This window comes from Ctenocephalides felis, unplaced genomic scaffold (assembly GCF_003426905.1).
Source record: "Ctenocephalides felis isolate EL2017-DRISC unplaced genomic scaffold, ASM342690v1 CF-g0.4_SCAFFOLD_03573, whole genome shotgun sequence".
In the NCBI taxonomy this organism is placed as follows: Eukaryota; Metazoa; Arthropoda; class Insecta; order Siphonaptera; family Pulicidae; genus Ctenocephalides; species Ctenocephalides felis.
The window spans coordinates 19,319,650-19,333,411 of NW_020539727.1; positions in this window are offsets into that span (position 1 = coordinate 19,319,650).

Sequence of the window (13,762 nt, forward strand, 5' to 3'; positions counted from 1 at the left end):
CTAGAGCATTTTAATATGAGAAAAAGTTTTAGGTAATTTTATCATCTAAAACTTCCTCAAATATAGTTTTAAGGTGTAATTAATATTTTAAAAGAAATTTTAAAGTAGCTTGTTCGAGAATATATTTTCATTGCGCACTATAAAATCGTTATAATTCAAAAACTATTCAAGATATCATTTAAGTATCTTTAGAAAACTTTTAGAGCATTAAACAACAAAAAACTTTTTCCCACACTATATTTGTTTATAAACATCTCTTCAACCTGAAAAACTCAATTAACCTGGACAATGTATTTTATTTCGTCTATAAATCTATGTCAAGTATCAAAAGCAACAATAACAACAAGACTATTTATTATCTTGTACAACAATATACAAATAGTCAATACAATCGTTATTCAAGTTAGTTTTCATTTTGACCTAAATATTTGCAATAATCTTAGATTTACCTACTCGTTTTAAAGTAAGAACTTCAAATAATGACATGACATTTACATAAATTATTTACATATTACTCGTAATATGTTTAAGATAACTCAAAACTATCTTTGGCAGTATTTTAGATAATTAAATTATCTACAACTTTTTCTAATATCAGAATTTTGTAACAAGCTTATTTATATTTTTAAAAAATTATCAAGCTTGATTAACTTGTATATAGTTTTGATTACCAAGGGTGTCATTTAAATTTTGTATCTACAACTTTTTCTAATATCAGGATTTTGTAACAAGTTTATTTATATTTTTAAAAAATTATTAAACTTGATAAACTTATATATTTATAGTTTTGTTGCCCAAGGGTGATATTTGGATACTCATTTTTGTATAACTTTTAAGTTAAAATTTAAGTGAAAACTACTCTAAGCAACATTTTAGATAATTCAATTATCTATAACTATTTTTAATATCAGAATTTTGGGTCGAGCTTATTTATATTTTTAAAAAATTATCAAGCTTGATTAACTTGTATATAGTTTTGTTGCCCAAGGGTGATATTTGGATTCTCATTTTTAAATAACTTTTAAAATAATGAATTTAAGTGAAAACTACTCTAAGCAACATTTTAGATAATTCAATTATCTATAACTTTTTTTAATATCAGAATTTTGTAACATGTTTATTTATATTTTTTAAAAATTATCCATCTTGACTAACTTGTATATAGTTTTGTTGGCCAAGGGTGATATTTGGATACTCATTTTTGTATAACTTTTAAAATAATGAATTTAAGTGAAAACTATTCTAAGCAACATTTTAGATAATTCAATTATCTATAACTTTTTTTAATATCAGAATTTTGTGTCAAGCTTATTTATATTTTTAAAAATTTATCAAACTTGAAAAACTTGGGTTAGTTTTAATGACCAAGGGTGACATTTCAATACAAATTTTGTATAACTTCTAAAATAATGGAATTAAATAAAAGATATCTTAGACATAATTTTAGATAATTAAATTATCTACGACTGTTTCTCATAACAGAATTCCGTATCAAGCTTATTTATATTTTTAAAAAAATTATCAAACTTGATATACCTATATATTTATAGTTTTGTTGCCCAAGGGTGATATTTTAAAATAATTATAAAATAAATATAATATAAACTTTTAAAATAATGAATTTAAATCAAAACTATCTTTGACAAAATTTTAGATAACTAAAGTATCTATAATGTTTTCTTACAACAAAATTTTGTATCATAACGTCTTGTATTTTTTAAAATTTATCAAAATTAGGACAGTGGTAAATAATTAAACAAATCAATCAGGTTAGAGAAAGCATATTTTATAATATAACTCGTAAAATATCAAAGATAACTCAAAACTATCTTAGACAAAATTTTAGATAACTTAATTATCTACATATGTTTCATACATCAGGGTTTCGTATTAAGATTCCTTATATTTTTAAAATATTATAAAAACTTTATACTTATGGATAATTTTGGTGACATTTTTGTACATCGTATACTTCTAAAATAGTTAATATAAATGAAAATTATCTTGAACTGAATTTTAGCTAATTAAATTATCTACGAACTTTTCTAACAACAAAATTCTATACAGTAATTTTTTATATTTTTAAAATCAAGTTAAAATCAGGAAAATTGTACAGAATCAAGAGAAGCAATTGTAACAATCCCTGGATAATATGTCAATATACAAATTTTAATATAACTCGTGTAATAGTAAAGATAACTCAAAACTATCTTAGACAATATTTTAGATAAATAAATTATCTACAACTTTTCCTAACATCAAAGTTCCGTATCATACTTCCTTATAATTTTAAAATATTATCAAACTTTAGACTTATATATAGTTTTGGTGACATTTTTGTACATGTAATCGTATAACTTCTAAAGATAAAACAAAATTATCTTAGACTGAGTTTTAGCTAATTAAATTATCTACAAACTTTTCTAACAACAATATTCTATACCGTAATTTTTTATATTTTTAAAATTTAATCAAAATCAGGAAAATTGTACTGAATTAGGCAAAGCAACAGTAACGATCCCTGGACATATTTTTAATATAACTCGTGAAATATTGAAGATAACTTAAAACTATCTAAGACAATATTTTAGATAACTTAATTATCTGCATATCTTTCATACATCAGGGTTCCGTATCAACATTCCTTATATTTTTAAAATGCCTTCAAAGTTGTATAATATGTACAAATGACAGAGAGTACGTATTTTCTTGATTTAAACGTAAAACCAACACGTGATTTGTTCATATATACATGTATATACAAATATATATATATATATATATATATATATATATATATATATATATATAGAATATATTCTAATGTGTCTATTAGTCAGGGCAATTGCACAAACTAGTTTGAATTGCAATATTCGAAAGTTGTTTTCGAGCCACTAATAATAATATCATATTATGCATCAATGAATAATTTGTTTGGAATACAATTTAAATTAATTAACTCCAAACAAATCTAATAAATCATTTAAAAAACACTCAGTGTTCGAGCTTGGAAAGCAAACTGCGTGAAAAATGCATTTTTGCTTAATTTTGGATGAAACTTTTGATATAATAAATAAAACTTTGTTTGAAATTTTATTTATTATTTTAGTTTAAATATCTGTTGAAGTTATAGTAAACTAATTTATTTACATTTTTGCTTTGTATTAAAATTTTGTACCACCGTTTTTTATACCACAAATGAAAGGTAAGATAAAAATATACAAGTTTTGGAAATTTTTTAAAAATAGAAGTCGGCATGGTACAAAACTTTTTGTGAGAAAAAGTCATAGATAATTTATATATCTAAAATTCTGTCTAAGATAGTTTTGGTATATAATAATTATTTCAGGAATTTTGTGCTATTATTTGCACAAAAATTACACTGTCGATCTTTGATATTAGGTTGTCAAATATTTCCCTTCCGCTTTTTTGCTCTTGGTTTTATAATACAAAAAGGCGGAAGGGAGATATTTGACAACCTTATAATTTATACAAGTTTGTTAACTTTGATAATTTTTTAAAAATATATATAAACTTGCTATGGAATTCTGATGTGGGAAAAAGATATAGATAATTTAATTATCAAAAATTCTGTCTAAGATAGTTTTATCTAAAAATCAATTAATTGTATAAAAATGTCACCTACGTTTTTTGACCTCATATTCAAGTTCGTTCACTTTGATCATATTTTTAAAATATAAATAATCTCGGTACGGAATTCCGATTTGAGAAAAAGTTGTAGATAAGTTAATTATCTAAAATTCTCCTAAAGATAGTTTTAAGTTACAATCAATAGTTAAAAAGTTATATTTTGTAGAAAAATGTCCATTACTACTGGTGTTTGTAAATTTCTATTTACACTTGATATGCAAATATGTAAGATTTGTATGCAAATTATTATTATCATTAGACGAGCTTCAACAAATACGTTAATTAGTAAATGTTTTTTTAAAAAATATATTTGAATATAGAAAATTTCACTTTTAAACGTTCCGTACAATTTAGCAAATTCTAAATGAAATAAATTGTATCAAAAATTTATTTCAGGTTTTCCATTTCAAGGTACATTTAGTAATAGAAAACATTTTTGTGCATTTATTTAGGATATGCTTATATTAGCATGTAACTTTTTAATGGTTCGTCTAATGTAAATATAATATTCGACGAATTTATACAAAATTACATGAAGGATAATATTTTCTAACAAAGTAAAATTCTACAGCAACTCGGTATACTCATAAAATGCATTTGAAGTTATTGACACATGTCCTTACCAGAAAGTTGCATTTATTCGTTAAAAAAAATTGTAACTTTTGAATTATTAGAGATAACTAAATATAGTATTTGCAGAATTTGTTCAAAATTATATAATAAACAATATTGTCTAATATTACAAAACTCTACAGCCACTCGGTATACTCATAAAATGCATTTGAAATTACCGACACATGTTCTTACCAAAAAGTTGCAGTTCATTTGTTAAAAAAATTGTAACTCCTAAAATATTAGAGATAAGTAAATACAGTATTTGGGAAATATGTTTAAAATTAAATAATCTACAATATTGTCTAATATTACAAGACTCTACAGCAACTCGGTATACTTATAGAATGCATTTGAAATTATTGACACATGTCCTTATCAGAAAATGCATTTGATTCCATTGATATGTGTCTCCTTCAGAAAATAGCATTTATTCGTTAAAAAAAAAATTGTAACTTTTGAAATATTCAAGATAGCTAAATACAGTTTTTAGGAAATTTGTTCAAAATTGAATAATCTACGATATTGTCTAATATTATAAGACCCTACAGCAATTCGGTATACTTATAAAATGCATTTGAAATTATTGACACGCGTCCTTACTAGAAAATTGCTTTTATTTGTTAAAAAAAAATTATAACTTTCAAAATATTTAAGATAGCTAAATACTGTATTCGGAGAATTTGTTTAAAATTAAATAAACTACAATATTGTCTAATATTATAAGACTCTACAGCAACTCGGTATACTCAAAAAATGCATTTGAAATTCTTGACATGTGTTTCCTTCAGAAAGTTGCATTTATTCGTTAAAAAATTGTAACTTTTGAAATATTTACGATAACTAAATATAGTATTTGCAGAATTTGTTCAAAATTGAATAATCTACAATATTGTCTAATATTATAAAACCCTACAGCAACTCGGTATACCTAAAAATGCATTTGAAGTTATTGACACGTCTTTTTTACCAAAGGGTTGCATTTATTCGTTAGCAAAGTACAAGTGCGAATTTAAGTGTTTTTTTTTAGAAGAAAACTCCATATTAAAATACTCACAATTCACTATTTTATAACTAAATATATCTATTATAATAACAAATACTAAAATCGATAAATTATTTATATTGTTAAATATTTTTATTACACGATTCTTATTAAATTAATTATTTCAGTTTATATTATTTTACTCCAAATTTACAATTTTATAACTGAATATATCTATTATATTAACAAATACTAAAATTGAAAAATTATTGTTGTTTAATATTATTTTTATTACACGATTCTTATTAAATTAATTATTTTAGTTTATATTATTTTACTCCAAATTTACAATTTTATAACTGAATATATCTATTATAATAACAAATACTAAAATCGATAAATTATTTATGTAGTTAAATATTTTTATTACACGATTCTTATTAAATTAATTATTTTAGTTTTCTGCAATTTATACTTTCACAAATTCAACAAATAATTTAAATAAATATACTGGAATGTCCGCATTAATAAGTAACTATATGCAAATATGTTAATTTTATTCTAGATAAATAATAATATATGCAGCAGCAGCAAATTGCTGCAAAATATTTCAGGAGGCAAATTTTCTATAGTAGATCAAAAATTTATTTTTTAGAATTTTATTTTTAATAATTATATGCGATTTTAAAGTTTTTATATTTTTTTTATTTACATCATAAATAAGTTCTTAATATATAATAATTACAGTACTATATATAGTACAGGTATTTTTAAAAAAAATATTAATACGAGTAACCACGTAAAATGCTGAACTTTGAATGATTTTCTAAGAAAATATTGTTTGTATTTAAATGCGATTTTAGAGTATACCGAGTTGCTGTAGAACACTATGATATTAGACAATATTATGATTTATACTATTTTAAACAAATTTACTGAATATTCTATTTAAATTACACAAACCGTTTAAAAGTTACAAGAGATACATTAAACTAATGCACAAATTTGAACATACTAACAATTCACTGTTCATGATATTGAAATGATGTACTACTTTCGAATGCGATTTTAAAGTATACCGAGTTGCTGTAGACTACTATAATATTAGACATTATTATAAATTATACAATTTTAAACATATTTACTGAATATTACATTTATATTACACAAACCGTTTAAAAGTTACAAGAGTTACAATAAACAAAAACACAACCAACTTCCTTAATCAACTATACATAGTACAATCGGTCAAAATGGCTTAAATTTTGCTTTTTTAATGGCAAATTTTATTATTGTTATATACTGATAAATGTTAAAAATATTTTTTAAAGAATTGTGTGTGAATTTCTATTTTTTTACTGATCTTTTGACTCGTTTCTACTAAATTGTCTTCAGTCGAGTCGAGTCAAGAGATAATTAACCTTTTCTATTGAGACCGAACTTACACCCACTAATATAGTGGTGTAAATCGACATAAAATATCGATATATATATATATATATATATATATATATATATATATATATTAAGCAATCGACTTTTTCAGACTTGTTTTTGGCACAAAAAAATATCATTTTTAGTAAAAGTAAAACATTGAAATAAAATTTTAAATCATGTAAAAATAATCAGAAAAAATCATATCTACAATGACATTAAAATTGGCACAAAAATCTTATTTTTATTAAAAGTAAAAGTTGAACATTAAAATAAATTCAAAATCAAAGAAAAATAATTAGAAAAAATCATATCTACAATGATATTAAAATTGGCACAAAAATCTCATTTTTAGTAAAAGTAAAAGTTGAACATGAAAATAAATTTAAAATCAAAGAAAAATAATCAGAAAAAATCATATCTACAATGATAATAAAATTGGCACAAAAATCTCATTTTTAGTAAAAATAAAAGTTGAACATTAAAATAAATTTAAAATCAAAGAAAAATAATCAGAAAAAATCATATCTACAATGATATTAAAATTAAATAAATAAACACAAAAATTAAAATTTAAAAAATCGATTTTAGTATTTGTTTTTATATTATTTACATATAGACTTGAATATGCATCTATTTATAATTTATTTTATAACTTTTAAACTCTTGATCTAATATCAATGCAATATTTATCAAATTTGTTCAAAATTAAATTATGTATAATATTGTCTAATATACTAAGACTCTACAGCAACTCGGTATACTTTAAAATCATTAATTAGCAACTTATTAGAGTAATTAGTGACGTTTGTGTATTTATTTATTAAACCTCTTGTAACTTTTAAACCGTTTGTCCAATATTGATGAAATATTCGACAAATTCGTACAAAATTGAAAAATATTTAATGTTTTCTAACATAAGAATACTCTACAGCTACTCGGTATAATTTAAAATTGCAAATTAGCAACTAATTAGAGGAACTAGAAAATCAATTAGTGACTTTGTTTTTTGTTCGTCATTCTGTTACTTCATGCATTAAATTATTGTATCTCTTGTAACTTTTAAACTGTTTGTCTAATATAAATAAAATATTCTGCAAATATGTATAAAATTGAACAGTTTATAATATTTTGTAACATCATAAATCCCTACAGCAACTCGGTATACTTTAAAATCGTAATTAAAAATGCACTATTACAATAAGCCAACTTCAATGCTTCGTTACATTCTAGGACATGTATTTATTATTTATCACGTAACTTTCAAACTATTTGTCCAAAATAAATAAAATATTTTGCAAATATGTATAAAATTGAATAGTTTATAATATTTTCTAACATTATAACACTCTACAGAATTTCGGTATATTTTAAAATCACAATTTAAAACAGATGATAATAACTATTATGGAATCACTTTCTTTTGCCTCTCTGTCTTTTACATAGCAATAACTTTATTTTTAGAGCAAAGTGTAATATCGATTTAATTAAAATCGATTTTATTCACAGCCTCAGTATTGTGATATTATTAATACAATTGACACTTGCAATAAAATCCTTTGTGAAGTATCATTTTCGAATTAGTACAAATTTTGAACTACATTTGACAATACCTGTGTAAATATTCTTATAATAATATTTTAAAACATTAAATATAATAATATTAAAAACAATTTGTTTATAAAAAATATATATACTATTTTATTTATAATAATTCCTGAAATATAAACTTTTAAACAATTTATTCATATAACTAAAAATATGTTTAAAATATGATTTGTTGGTGTTAAAAAAAATATTTATAATAATAAAATATATAGTGGTAAGCTCGGCTTTTTGTGGTATACCGAGTTGCTGTAGGGCATTATGATGTAAGAAAATATTATAGACAATTTAATTTTGTACAAATTTGCTGAATATTTTATTCATTTTGGACAAATAGTTCAAAAGTTACGTAATAAATAATAAATGTCCTAGAATGTAACAAAGCCTTGAAGTTGGCTCATTGAGCGTTCTGATTAATAGTGCATTTTTAATTACGATTTTAAAGTATACTGAGTTGTTGTAGAGCATTATGATGTTAGAAAATATTATCAACAATTCAATTTTATATATATTTGCGGAATATTTTATTTATTTTGGACAATCCGTTTAAAAGTTACAAGACTTACAATCAATAAAAGCACTAAAAAATAAACTGCTTTGGAGATGTTTAATATTCTATTTTCTAGTGCGATTTTAAAGTATACCGAGTTGCTGTAGGGCATTATAATATTAGAACAATTTATATACAATTGATTTTTAAACAAATTTGCTGAATATTTTAGTTATTTTTGACAAAACGTTTAGAAGTTACGAGACTTACAATGATTAAAAGCACTAAAAAATAAACTGCTTTGGAGATGTTTAACATTCTATTTTCTAGTGCGATTTTAAAGTATACCGAGTTGCTGTAGGGCATTATGATGTTAGAATAATTTATATACAATTGATTTTTAAACAAATTTGCTGAATATTTTAGTTATTTTTGACAAAACGTTTAGAAGTTACGAGACTTACAATGATTAAAAGCACTAAAAAATAAACTGCTTTGGAGATGTTTAACATTCTATTTTCTAGTGCGATTTTAAAGTATACCGAGTTGCTGTAGGGCATTATGATGTTAGAACAATTTATATACAATTGATTTTTAAACAAATTTGCTGAATATTTTAGTTATTTTTGACAAAACGTTTAGAAGTTACGAGACTTACAATGATTAAAAGCACTAAAAAATAAACTGCTTTGGAGATGTTTAACATTCTATTTTCTAGTGAGAGTTTAAAGTATACCGAGTTGCTGTAGGGCATTATGATGTTAGAACAATTTATATACAATTGATTTTTAAACAAATTTGCTGAATATTTTAGTTATTTTTGACAAAACGTTTAAAAGTTACGAGACTTACAATGATTAAAAGCACTAAAAAATAAACTGCTTTGGAGATGTTTAACATTCTATTTTCTAGTGAGAGTTTAAAGTATACCGAGTTGCTGTAGGGCATTATAATATTAGAACAATTTATATACAATTGATTTTTAAACAAATTTGCTGTATATTTTTAGTTATTTTTGACAAACCGTTTAAAAGTTACGAGACTTACAATGATTAAAAGCACTAAAAAATAAACTGCTTTGGAGATGTTTAACATTCTATTTTCTAGTGAGAGTTTAAAGTATACCGAGTTGCTGTAGGGCATTATAATATTAGAACAATTTATATACAATTGATTTTTAAACAAATTTGCTGTATATTTTTAGTTATTTTTGACAAACCGTTTAAAAGTTACGAGACTTACAATGATTAAAAGCACTAAAAAATAAACTGCTTTGGAGATGTTTAATATTCTATTTTCTAGTGCGATTTTAAAGTATACCGAGTTGCTGTAGGGCATTATAATATTAGAACAATTTATATACAATTGATTTTTAAACAAATTTGCTGAATATTTTAGTTATTTTTGACAAACCGTTTAAAAGTTACGAGACTTACAATGATTAAAAGCACTAAAAAATAAACTGCTTTGGAGATGTTTAACATTCTATTTTCTAGTGAGAGTTTAAAGTATACCGAGTTGCTGTAGGGCATTATAATATTAGAACAATTTATATACAATTGATTTTTAAACAAATTTGCTGAATATTTTAGTTATTTTTGACAAACCGTTTAAAAGTTACGAGACTTACAATGATTAAAAGCACTAAAAAATAAACTGCCTTGGAGATGTTTAACATTCTATTTTCTAGTGCTATTTTAAAGTATACCGAGTTGCTGTAGGGTCTTATGATTTTAATTTTGAACATTTGAAAATTTATTGAATATTTTGATTATTTTTGACAAAGTTACAAGACTTACAACAGTTAAATGCAACGCCTTTGGACAAGCTCTTGTTCGTTTCAGTTTTGTTAAAAAATTTATAACATTTAAACTATTTGTCTAAAGTACCAAGTATATTTGGCAAATTCGAACAAAATTAAATTATCTACAATATTGTCTAACATTATAAAGCCCTACAGCAACTCGGTATACTTAAAAATTACTTACAAATTAATCTAATGATTTTTGTCTTACTATTTATTACCAATTATTTATATCCATCGATCATCTATAATTATTTCCATGAATAATTTACCATTATCAATTAAACATATTTTTTCCATTTCCTTTAACAAATCGCGCACGCCATAAATTGTTTTATATATATATATATATATATATATATATATATATAAATATCGCAAATTTATTAATTTAATTCTTATCTAATCCGGAAACATCCGATTTTTGTTCCGGTTGCAAAAAAAGATAGAAAAATCTAAGGAAGGGGAAAAACTATTTTTTATCATTATTAATATTTTTTTTAGTTACGTCAGTTTGTAATAGTCATCGGTAATAGATAGATTAAATGTTATTTTATAAATAAACTAGGTGTAAGTGGGAAAAGTAGACGTATTATAAGTGGTTTTGTGTGAGATTTTGTTGATGGTTTAGTAGTGATATGTGTAAAGGCTTGTTAGTGCGTTTTTTTATTATATCTCTTGTAACTTTTAAACGGTTCGTTTGTGATTAATGAAATATTTGGCAAATTTGTGCTGAATTAAATGGTATATAATATTGTCTAATATTGTAATGACCTACAGCAACTCGGTATACTCCAAATCGCTATTCAAAATACTTAATAAATCCTAGAGAGCACCTAGAAGTTTCGACTCCCCGTTAGAAAAGTGCAAATATTTATTAAATTTTGAGTTACTTCTAAACCGTTTATTAAAATCAAATAAAATGTTCGGCAAATTGGTACAGAATGAAATAATCTACATTAAATTTTAATAATATAGAGCTTTATAATAATATTGTGTACTTCAAAATTGCAATTGAACATAGAAGAAAACTTTCTGCTATAAGTAACATTTCTAGGCATTTATTATATCTCTTGTAACTTTTGAACGTTTCGTCTAATTTAAATACAATATTCGACAAATTTATACAAAATTAAATAATCTATAATATTGTCTATTATTATGTCACTCTATTATTCTACAGCAACTCGGTATACTCAAAATTGCAATTCAAAACACTAAATATACTCGAGCACGTTACCAGATATTTCTGTGCATTTATTTATTATATATCGTGTAACTTTTAAATTATTCGTCTAAAATTCAAAGAACTTTCAGAAAATTAATTAATCTAAAATATTTTCTAATATCATAACACTCTAAAGCAACTCGGTATACTTTAAAATCATAATTGAAAACACGACCAACAATTTTAGCAAAGGTATAAACTTTATTGTGGATTAGAGTAAAAGCCACATCTGAGCGTTGCCTGGCCTGCTAGTATATATATACATATATACATAGTATTATACATTGATAGTTTTTTCGACGTTGAAACATATTTCAAAGTAACTAGCAGCGCATTTGTCGAAATAAAAAAGGTAATAAAGTTTTTAAAAACTTTTATTTATACGTTTCGACACCAGATGCGTGTCATCATTCAGAAACACCAGACAAAAACACTCAAAAAATATTATTTTAAAAAATTAAACTTGCAACATATTAGAAAAAGACATTTTTGGAGAAATAATGAATAACTACAAAATTAAAAACATTTTGAAAGTTTTGTAATGAAACATTATGACGCATGAAACACGCCCATATCAAATAAATATAAATATAAATATAAATATAAATATAAATATAAATATAAATATAAATATAAATATAAATATAAATATAAATATAAATATAAATATAAATATAAATATAAATATAAATATAAATATAAATATAAATATAAACAAAAGGCTCGGCTTTTCAAAATTTTTTTTTTTTTAATTTTGTAGTTATTCATTATTTTTCGAAAAAAATGTCCTTTTCTAATATGTTACAAGTTTAATTTTTTAAAATAATATTTTTTTGAGTGTTTTTGTCCTGGTGTTTCTGAATGATGACACGCATCTGGTGTCGAAACGTATAAATAAAAGTTCTTAATACTTTATACCTTTTTATTTAGACGAATGGACTGCTAGTTACTTTGAAATATATATATATATATATATATATATATATATATATATATATATATATGTTGAAAGTGTTTAAATTTGATGTTGAAATATATGATTAATTTCTTGGAGGGCGTAACATCAAGTAAAAAATATAAATAAGTAAAGATTTTTTTTAAAAATCATTATTCTGTTTGGCTTTGGCCTCGGATACACGTGTACTTACATATAATTAATATATAATATTTTATTTATTAATTACTTTTTATTTTTTATTCTTTATAAAAAAGAAATTACTGATATTTAGTGCTTGTTTCTAATTAATAATTTTTACAAGCTGTATTAATATGTGCTAGTGATAATCTAAGAAATTCAAGTAAGTTATGTTTTAGGCATTTTTTAATTTAAGGTTTAGATATAATTAGTATGTGTCTTTAGTTAATTTTTTTTCTTTTTACTATTGTTTATGTATATTCAATTTTTAACGTTACTTTCTGTTTTTTTTAATTTGTAGAACCATCACTGACGATGAGGTAGAATTTTACGTCGAAACGTATGGAAAAATAAAGATGTTTTTAAAAAAATCTTTGCCTTATTTATATTTTTTTTTATGTTATTCCAAGAAATTCTCCAGAAAATTCTTTTAGTCAGACTTAGTTAGTTCGTTTCCAACAGCCGATCTCATAACATCGAGAGGATAATATTGTTTGTGTTTTCAAATAATAATTTAAAAAAAAAAAACAAAACTTATAGTAATTTTGATTTACAATATATATATATATATATATAAATTTAAATTTAAATATATATTTCTAAAAAAAATGCGTACGTTTTTTTAGAGTAAAAACATCAACCAAATTTTTTTCTGTGAGTCTTATTTGTAAAACAGACTTTTATATTTTTTCTGTCAAATTATTTGAAGTATAAAAATGTTACAATTCCCCAAAAAGTACAAAAAATCTCCTAAAAAACCAAAACCCGACAAATCGACATCAAGCACCTACAGCACTTTTGCAAATGAAGACATTTAC